We start from the raw sequence: 10,164 nt of genomic DNA, 5'->3' as shown, positions 1-10,164 counted from the left end.
AGTCATTGAAGGTTGGCATGCGGGTACAGCAGGCGATTAAGAAAGCAAATGGCATGTTGGCCTTCATAGCGAGGGGATTTGAGTACAGGGGCAGGGAGGTGTTGCTACAGTTGTACAGGGCCTTGGTGAGGCCACACCTGGAGTATGGTGTACAGTTTTGGTCTCCTAACCTGAGGAAGGACATTCTTGCTATTGAGGGAGTGCAGCGAAGGTTCACCAGACTGATTCCCGGGATGGCGGGACTGACCTATCAAGAAAGACTGGATCAACTGGTACTTGTATTCACTGGAGTTCAGAAGAATGAGAGGGGACCTCATAGAAATGTTCAAAATTCTGATAGGTTTAGACAGGTTAGATGCAGGGGAATCGAATGTTAGGGAAGTCCAGAACCAGTGGTCACAGTCTAAGGATAAGAGGTAACCCATTTAGGACCGAGATGAGGAGAATCTTCTTCACCCAGAGAGTGGTGAACCTGTGGAATTCTCTACCACAGAAAGTTGTTGAGGCCAATTCACTAAATATATTCAAAAGAGTTCGATGAAGTCCTTACTACTAGGGGGATCAAGGGGTATGGTGAGAAAGCAGGAATGGGGTACTGAAGTTGCATGTTCAGCCATGAACTCATTGAATGGCAGTACAGGCTAGAAGGGCCGAATGGCCTACTCCTGCACCTATTTTCTATGTTTCTATGTTTTGATATCCCTTGCAAGTTTCTTTTAATAGCTTTTGTAGCTCTTACTATCTGTTTTGTCATCCTTTGCTGTTCTTCGTGTCTTTCCCATTCGCCGTGGTACTTTTTGCGTTTTTGTAGCTTTTTCTTTTAGTTTTATGCTGTCCCTTACCTCTTCAGTCCTTCCATGGCTGGGTTTTTTTGGCAAGTAGAGCTCTTGCCCCTCGGGTATAAACTGGTTCTGTATCACCTTAAATTCTATTTTGAACATCTCCCACTGATCATCTGTCGTTTTACCCATTAACAGATTTGCCCAGTTAACTGTGGACAGTCTCTGTCTCAGCCCATTGAAGTCAGCCTTAACCAAATCTAGAATCTTGGCAGTTTCATGTTTCTCTCTTTCAAACACAACGTTGAACTTGATCATGTTATGATTATTGTTAGATAAATGTTCACTCACTGTTAACTAAACCTAGCTCATTACTCATTACTAAATCTATTATGACATTCCCCCTTACTGGTTCTAGGACATATTGTTGCAGAAAACCCCTGGACACACAAGAAATTCACTACCCTTTGGTGCGAGCCTGCTTATCCCAATCTATATGAAAATTTAAATCCCTCATTAAACATAGAAACATAGAAAATAGGTGCAGGAGTAGGCCCTTCGAGCCTGCACCACCATTCAATAAGATCATGGCTGATCATTCCCTCAGTACCCCTTTCCTGTTTTCTCCCCATTCCCCTTGATCCCTTTAGCCGTAAGGGCCATATCTAACTCCCTCTTGAATATATCCAATCAACTGGCATCAATAACTCTGCGGCAGGGAATTCCACAGGTTAACAACTCTCTGAGTGAAGAAGTTTCTCCTCATCTCAGTCCTAAATGACCTACCCCTTATCCTAAGACTGTGTCCCCTGGTTCTGGACTTCCCCAACATCGGGAACATTCTTCCCGCATCTAACCTGTCCAGTCCCGTCAGAATCTTATACGTTTCTATGAGAATCCCCTCTCATCCTTCTAAACTCCAGTGAATAAAGGCCCAGTTGATCCAGTCTCTCCTCATATGTCAATCCAGCCATCCCTGGAATCAGTCTGGTGAACCTTCGCTGCACTCCCTCAATAGCAAGAATGTCCTTCCTCAGATTAGGAGATCAAAACTGAACACAATATTCCAGGTGAGGTCTCACCAAGGCCATGTACAACTGCAGTAAGACCTCCCTGCTCCTATGCTCAAATCCCCTAGCTATGAAGGCCAACATACCATTTGCCTTCTTCACCGCCTGCTGTACCTGCATGCCAACTTTCAATGACTGATGAACCATGACACCCAGGTCTCGTTGCACCTCCCCGTTCCCTAATCTGCCGCCATTCAGATAATATTCTGCCTTTGTGTTTTTGCCCCCAAAGTGGATAACCTCACATTTATCCACATTATACTGCATCTGTCATGCATTTGCCCACTCACTTAACCTGTCCAAGTCACCCTGCAGCCTCTTAGCGTTCTCCTCACAGCTCACACCGCCACCCAGTTTAGTGTCATCTGCAAACTTGGAGATATTACACTCAATTCGTTCATCTAAATCATTAATGTATATTGTAAAGAGCTGGGGTCCCAGCACTGAGCCCTGCGGCACTCCACTAGTCACTGTCTGCCATTCTGAAAAGGACCCGTTTATCCCGACTCTCTTCTTCCTGTCTGCCAACCAGTTCTCTATCCATGTCAGTACATTACCCCTAATACCATGTGCTTTGATTTTGCACACCAATCTCTTGTGTGGGACCTTGTCAAAAGCCTTTTGAAAGTCCAAATACACCACATCCACTGGTTCTCCCTTGTCCACTCTGCTAGTTACATCCTCAAAAAAATTCCAGAAGATTCGTCGAGTATAATTTCCCTTTCATAAATCCATGCTGACTTGGACCGATCCTGTCATTGCTTACCAGATGCGCTGCTATTTCATCCTTAATGATTGATTCCAACATTTTCCCCACTACTGATGTCAGGCTAACCGGTCTATAATTATCCGTTTTCTCTCTTCCCACCCTTTTTTAAAACCACTCTACCTTTACTATACGCTTGTCTAATTCTTGCAGTTATACAATCTAGCACTCACAGCTGCTACCTGGGGGCCTCCCACTATAGTCTTAATTCTTTTCTATTTTTTAATTCTACCCATAGTCTCCACTGCCTGCTTACCCCTCGTTATATCATTGAAGTGATTTCATCCTTAATCAGTAAGGCTACTCCTCTCTGCCATTTCCCCTATCTATCCTGTAGACCTTATAACCTGTTATATTTAGGTCTTGCAGCCATTTCTCAGAAATGGCTGCCATGTCAAACCCTCCACCTTGAATTTGCACCTCCAGTTCATTCAATTTATTCCTTATATTCCGTGTGTTTGTATAAAGAACGCTTATTTGGGTCACATACCCTAGCTTGTCCTCCAGCTCTCATGTTTTACTCAAGTTTCTTATTTCTCTCTCCTGGTTTAATCACTTTACATCTTTTGAGTTTTCCATTTACCTGTAGTGCCTAAAGCACAATTTCTAACAGTTACTCTACTCTCTTTCCTTTTGTTTGTTTTTGAACTATTATTGGAAAAGCGTGACGTCCAAAATCCGGAAACCTCGGGATCCAGACCATTCCGCATTCCGAGTATTTCTGAATTTCAGAACATCTTTGCCTGGGCCGAGGTTGGTAGAGGACAGGGGGTCGAGCAGGGGAGGTAAGGGGTGGGGTGGGTCAGGTCAGGGGAGGTTGAGCCGAGGTCGGGGGGGAGGTCAGGTGCCTGGAGGCCGGGGTTGGGGGGCGGGAAGTTGGGCGGCCGGAGGAGGGGGGAGGTCGGGCGGGCCGAGGAGGGGGGAGGTTGGGTGGCCGGAGGGAAATGGGGCGGTTGGTCAGGCCGAGGAGGGGGGCGGCCCGGGTGGGCTGGTGGTGGTGGGGTCAGGCAATGACCTGTTTATTCCTACTCTCTGATATTTGTCCATTAACCAATCCTCAATCCATGCTAGTATATTCCTCCTTAGGCAGTCCCTCGGAGTCGAGGATGACTTGCTTCCACACTAAAAATAAGTTTTCAGGAGACTGATGAGTCCGATACGCGGTGGTTGAGGGGTCATTGGTTGAAGGGCTGGTGGGTGGGGTGCTTAGGTTGTCGTGCGCTCCTTCCGCTGTTTACGCTTGGCCTCCACTTGCTCCCGGTGAAGAGACTCAAGGTGTCAACGCTTTCCCGGATTCTTCTTTTCCACTGGTCTTTGGCCAGGGATTCCCAGGTGTCCGTGGGGATGTTGCACTTTTTCAAGGAGGCCTTGAGGGTGTCCTTGAAGTATTTCCTCTGCCCACCTGGGCTTCGTTTGCCGTGTCAGAGCTCCGAGTAGAGCGCTTGTTTTGGGAATGTCGTATCGGGCGTGCAAAAGATGTGGCCCGTCCATCAGAGCTGATCGAGCGTTGCCAATGCTTCGGTGTTGGTGTGCCTATCCTGCCAGTGGATTTGCAGGATCTTGCGGAGGCAGCGTTAGTGGTACTTCTCCAGTGCTTTGACGTGCCTGCTGTATATAGTCTGAAACATATAGGAGAAAGAGCAGGAGATGCAGCAATTAGCCGACAACCGCGACGTGCATGTATTCTTTAGCGCAGTCAAGACCATGTACGGCACAAGCACCCAAGGCCCAACCCCACTGTGGGCCAAGAAAGGAGAGGTACTCATCAAGGATAGAGAGGCAGTGCCCGCTGGAAGGAGCATTTCGAAGATCTCCTGAACCGAGACTCTACGACGTGCATGTACTCGACTCCATCCGACAACATGCTACCTGCCACCACCTCAGTATTACCCCAGCCCGGTATGAGATTAAAAAGGCCATCCAACAACTGATGAACAACAAGGCCTCCGGAGCAGATGGAATCCCGCCGAAGCACTAAAACATGGCGGAGAAGCACTATTGGCACGAATACGTGAACTAATTTCTCTTATCTGGAAGGAGGACAGCACGCCAGGGGATCTCAGAGATGCCGTAATCGTGACCATCTTCAAGAAAGGGGACAAGTCCGATTACAATAATTACAGAGGAGTTTACCTTCTGCCCACCACGGAAAATCATTACAACAATCCTTCTCAATCACCACCTCCCTGTGGCTGAAGAGCTCCTCACAGAGTCGCAGATTCTACCCACTAAGGGGCACAATGGACATGATGTTCATCGCGCGTCAAATTCAAGAGAAATGCCGGGAACAACACCAACCTCTGTACATGGCCGCCTTTGACCTCACAAAGGCCTTTGACACTAAACAGTGAGGGATTATGGTACATCCTCTTCAAATTCAGCTGCCCTCAAAAGTTTGTCAATATCCTCCGCCTGCTTCATGATGACATGCAAGCCGTGATCCTTGTTATATAAGCAGACTATAGATATACTCTCTGTGTAGTCACTGTATAGTTGCATAAGATGGAGACTTGTTTCCCTGATGTACTATCAATAAGATTTACAATGTGTATATACTATGCTGGCATCACTAGAGGGTGCAACTGGTGGGGACCGGCGTTTCTTACTCTGGTGGCAAGGGCTGTATAAAAGGGTAGCCACCATGTGGCTGCCTCACTCGAGTTATGAATAAAGGGCTAAGGTCACTACAGTTTGAGTACAACACATTGCCTCGTGGAGTTATTTGATGGTAATTGCAGACATAATAACTGGCGACGAGAATATGAACTTTCACGCGATTATGGCTACCTTTGGCACACTAAGACTTCGCAGAGGGTGATGATTGGGATGCCTTCACGGAAAGGCTTGAGCAATGTTTCATAGCAAACAACCTGGCAGAGGAGACAGAAACTTTGGCGGAGAAGCGCAAGGCTATACTGCTGACCAGTTGTGGACCCGAGTTCTCCTGCCTCATCGGACTTGCTGGCACTCTCGAAGGCCAAGGATAAGACATACGATGAGCTGACTAAACTAATTCACGACCAACTAAAACCAAAAGAAAGCATCCTCACGGCCAGGAACAGATTCTACACTCACCTCAGACCTGAGGGCCAGGAGATTGCAAAATATGCTGCCGACCTCAGGAGACTTGTGGCACTGTGTGATTTTGGCATGCATCTCAACGAAGCATTGCGAGACATCTTCGTTATAGGAATTGGCCACGAGGGCCTCCTTCACAAGCTATTATCTGCCGACACTACAGTCAACCTGCAGAAGGCCATCAACATCAGTCAGGCGTTCAGGACCTTGATCTGCAGCACCAAGCAAATTATTCATCCTGTGGACTCGAACCCGGCAAGTACTGTACACAGAATGGTGCCTTTCACAGGCAAGACTATAAAATGTGGCTCTGCCCAGGGCAGAGAGCACAGACCTCAGGTTTCCAGAACTCAGAGTCTGCCGAGGGGTGCTAATTGAGTAATACCTTGCTGGCATTGCAGAGGAAACCATAGGGCTCACCAGTGTCAGTTTGCTGAGTACGTATGCAAAGCCTGCAACACGAAGGGCCACCTCCAGTCTATGTGTAAAAAAAATATGACTCACCGTCTAGCAGAGGAGTCAGTAAATGACTTGAATCCAGTGGGGAGTATGATGATTTGGCCAGAGAGGCAGCTCAGCCCCAAGAAAAAGTGTATGGAGTGTATACCTGCACCACCGATTGTCCTCCAGTGGAGATGGAAGTTGAGATAAACGGTGTTCCAGTCTTCATGGAAGTGGACACTGGAGCGAGCCAGTCAGTGATGAACCAGAATGCCTTTGAGAGGCTATGGAATGAAAAACGGCCCGAGCAGGTTCCAGTACAGGAAAAGTTGCGCACCTACACCAAGGGGCTGATCCCAGTCCTTGGTAGTGCAGATGTAAGTGTAATCCATAATGGTGTAGTGCACAAGTTACCTCTGTGGATTGTTGCAGGTGATGGTCCAACGCTACTTGGAAGAAGGTGGATGGGGAAGATCCAGTGGAAATGGGAAGACCTCTTCACTCCAGCAATCGATGTCCTCCGTGCTCAGAGGCAGAGCAAACCCTCACCTTCGTTTGGGCCAGGCACCAGAGAACAGACCAGCGCAGCACCTGAGGCACAAACTGTCCATCATGACTGCGTGGCAATGATCCAACCGGAACAACCTAAAAGTACCTTCCCAGCTCCAGTGGCAGGACTCCTGGGGAGGAAGATCGAATTCATAGTCACTCATCCAGCTTTTGTGGCAGAACCGCGGGAGAGAAGGCTGAAAGCAGTTGACCTCGAGGACAGAGGCAAGATGGCATTCCTGCTGCAGCGAGGTGCAGCGTGGCTGAAAAAAAGATGGCCGCAGCCAAACCACGAGGTGCAATCCTGAGGGACCAACACGTGAGGCCCAAGTTTCCACATGATTTGCGCCTGATTTTTAGGAGCAACTGGTGGAGAACGGACTATCTTAGAAATCGCAATTCTCCACATTTTTTTTTCTGCAGTTCTAGTCAGGTAGAACAGTTCCACTTTGGAACAGAATTTTTTTTTCAAAAGGGGGCGTGTCCGGCCACTGACGCCTGATTTGAAAGTTTCCACAGTGAAAACATACTCCAAACTAACTTAGAATGGAGCAAGTGAAGATTTTTGTAGAACTGAAAAAACCTGTTCTACACATTAAAAAATCAGGCGCAGGTTACAAATTAGGCGTCCAGAACGAGGTGGGGGGGAAGGGAAGTCATTAAATTCTATAATAAATCCTTATTTATACTTCTACAAATATTATACAAATAAATCCAACCTGAATAAACATAAGCAAAGAAAAGATTAAATAAACCATCTTCCTACCTGTGTGAGTGCTTCAGCCATCGTTCATTCCCGCGAGGGGGGGGGGGGGGGGGTGGAGCAGTTCCGTTCGTTCCCGCGCTGGGGGGGGGGAAGAGAGAGGCTTTTCCGTTTGTTCCCGCGCGGGGGGCGGGGGAGAGGCTTTTCCGTTCGTTCCCGACGGCGGGCGGGGGTGGGGAGGGAAACGGCTGCCTCAACTTTGAGGCTTCCTGCACCGTCTCACTGCTGCAAGCAAGAAGCCTCTGCTGATCATAGAAGGGCAATGTGCTTTTATAAAAAAATGTTCAAAAATTACTCAACAGCTACAAAGAACTACAAAAATGGCCGAGTGCCAATGTTTCCTTCACACTGCGCGTGCGCGAACGCTCCAACGCGCACGCGCAGCGTTGCCGGCAGGAAAAAAACTAATTTAAATGGTACCCGTCCCCTCCCACTTACAAAATAGGCGCGAGTGTAGGCAGACAAGGAGCTGCAGGGCGCTCGAGAATAGCGTGTTTTTTTTGGGTGCCCGTTTTTTATCGTGTGGAAACTTGGGCCCGTGGTGTCTAACAAAGGATTGGGGTAAAGCCAGCAGGGTTCTCTTAAAGGAGACCTGCAACCAACTGAACTTAGAGACATTGTATGCATGGCAATCAATGTAACGAGCCGATTAAAATTGTGAACAAAATGTTGTTGCGAGATGTCGGGAATAGAGTGTCCCCAAAAGTAGCAAGCGAGCGAATTCGGGAGGGTAAAGGCGCTGATCCTGACACCCTGCTCCAGGTCTATCCCACGCTGCAGGCACCCGATGGTACTATTCGCCACAGACCTGGAAACTAAAACAGCGCCAATTCGCGCAGTCGGCCGGCGTTGCCCACCACCCGGGTGGAGACGGTGCAGCCCCCAGACCCAGTCGCTACCTCGACTATGTCCGGGAGCGAAAGGTCAGAACCAACGAGTTCCCCAAATGGGACCTGGAACAGCCAGGTTCCCTGCACCGTTAGGAAGCAGGCAGAAGATTCTGTAGCCCTCAAAGGAGGACAGGGAGGCCACACACATATGTGGCTCTGCCCACCACTAGGCATCGGCAAAGGCCCTGAGTCCTGGCAAGTTGAGCGAACCAAGCCCACCCTGCTAGCAGGGGGCGCAGTGCCGCCATCAGACGACTAGGACCCCGCTCGGTTGCTCTGGAACCAGCGACCTCGCATACCTGTACTGCTACCTCAGTACTGACCATGACTGAACCATGAATGAAATCTACCCAATCCTGGCACACGACCGCAAAATGTAACGAATGTAAGTCACTGAACCAAGCTGTCACGATACAAACTTTTTTTCTTCCTTTCTTTGTACTTGCACTGTATCTGATCCTGTATGTTAATGTAACGGGCCAGCTGCATGATTCGCTGTGGGAGGGGAAATCGATATAAACATAGAAACATAGAAAATAGGTGCAGGAGTAGGCCATTCGGCCCTTCGAGCCTGCACCACCATTCAATAAGATCATGGCTGATCATTCCCTCAGTACCCCTTTCCTGCTTTCTCTCCATACCCCTTGAACCCCTTAGACGTAAGTACCATATCTAACTCCCTCTTCAATATATCCAATGAACTGGCATCAACAACTCTCTGCGGCAGGGAATTCCACAGATTACCAACTCTCTGAGTGAAGAAATTTCTCCTCATCTCAGTCCTAAATGGCCTACCCCTTATCCTAAGACTGTGTCCCCTGGTTCTGGACTTCCCCAACATCGGGAACATTCTTCCCGCATCTAATCTGTCCCGTCCCGTCAGAATCTTGTATGTTTCTATGGGATCCCCTCTCATCCTCCTAAACTCCAATGTATAAAGGCCCAGTTGATCCAGTCTCTCCTCATATGTCAGTCCAGCCATCCCGGGAATCAGTCTGGTGAACCTTCGCTGCACTCCCTCAATAGCAAGAACGTCCTTCCTCAGATTAGGAGACCAAAACTGAAAACAATATTCCAGGTGAGGCCTCACCAAGGCCCCATACAACTGCAGTAAGACCTCCCTGCTCCTATACTCAAATCCCTTAGCTATGAAGGCCAACATACCATTTACCTTCTTCACCGCCTGCTATACCTGTATGCCAACTTTCAATGACTGATGAACCATGATACCCAGGTCTCATTGCACCTCCCCTTTTCCTAATCTGCCGCCATTCAGATAATATTCTGTCTTTGCATTTTTGCCCCCAATGTGGATAACCTCACATTTATCCACATTATACTGCATCTGCCATGCATTTGCCCACTCACCTAACCTGTCCAAGTCACCTTGCAGCCTCTTAGCATCCTCCTCACAGCTCATACCACCACCCAGTCTAGTGTCATCTGCAAACCTGGAGATATTATACTCAATTCCTTCATCTAAATCATTGATGTATATTGTAAAGAGCTGGGGTCCCAGCACTGAGCCCTGTGGCACCCCACTAGTCACTGCCTGCCATTCTGAAAAGGACCCATTTATCCCGACTCTCTGCTTCCTGTCTGCCAACCAGTTCTCTATCCACATCAGTATATTTCCCCCAATACCATGTGCTTTAATTTTGCACACCAATCTCTTGTGTGGGACCTTGTCAAAAGCCTTTTGAAAGTCCAAATACACCACATCCACTTGATTCTCCCTTGTCCACTCTACTAGTTACATCCTCAAAAAATTCCAGAAGATTTGTCAAGCATGATTTCCCTTTCATAAATCCATGCTGACTTGGACTGA

The sequence above is a fragment of the Pristiophorus japonicus genome, chromosome 3, assembly GCF_044704955.1.
Source record: "Pristiophorus japonicus isolate sPriJap1 chromosome 3, sPriJap1.hap1, whole genome shotgun sequence".
Lineage (NCBI taxonomy): Eukaryota > Metazoa > Chordata > Chondrichthyes > Pristiophoridae > Pristiophorus > Pristiophorus japonicus.
This window is presented reverse-complemented; position numbering follows the sequence as displayed.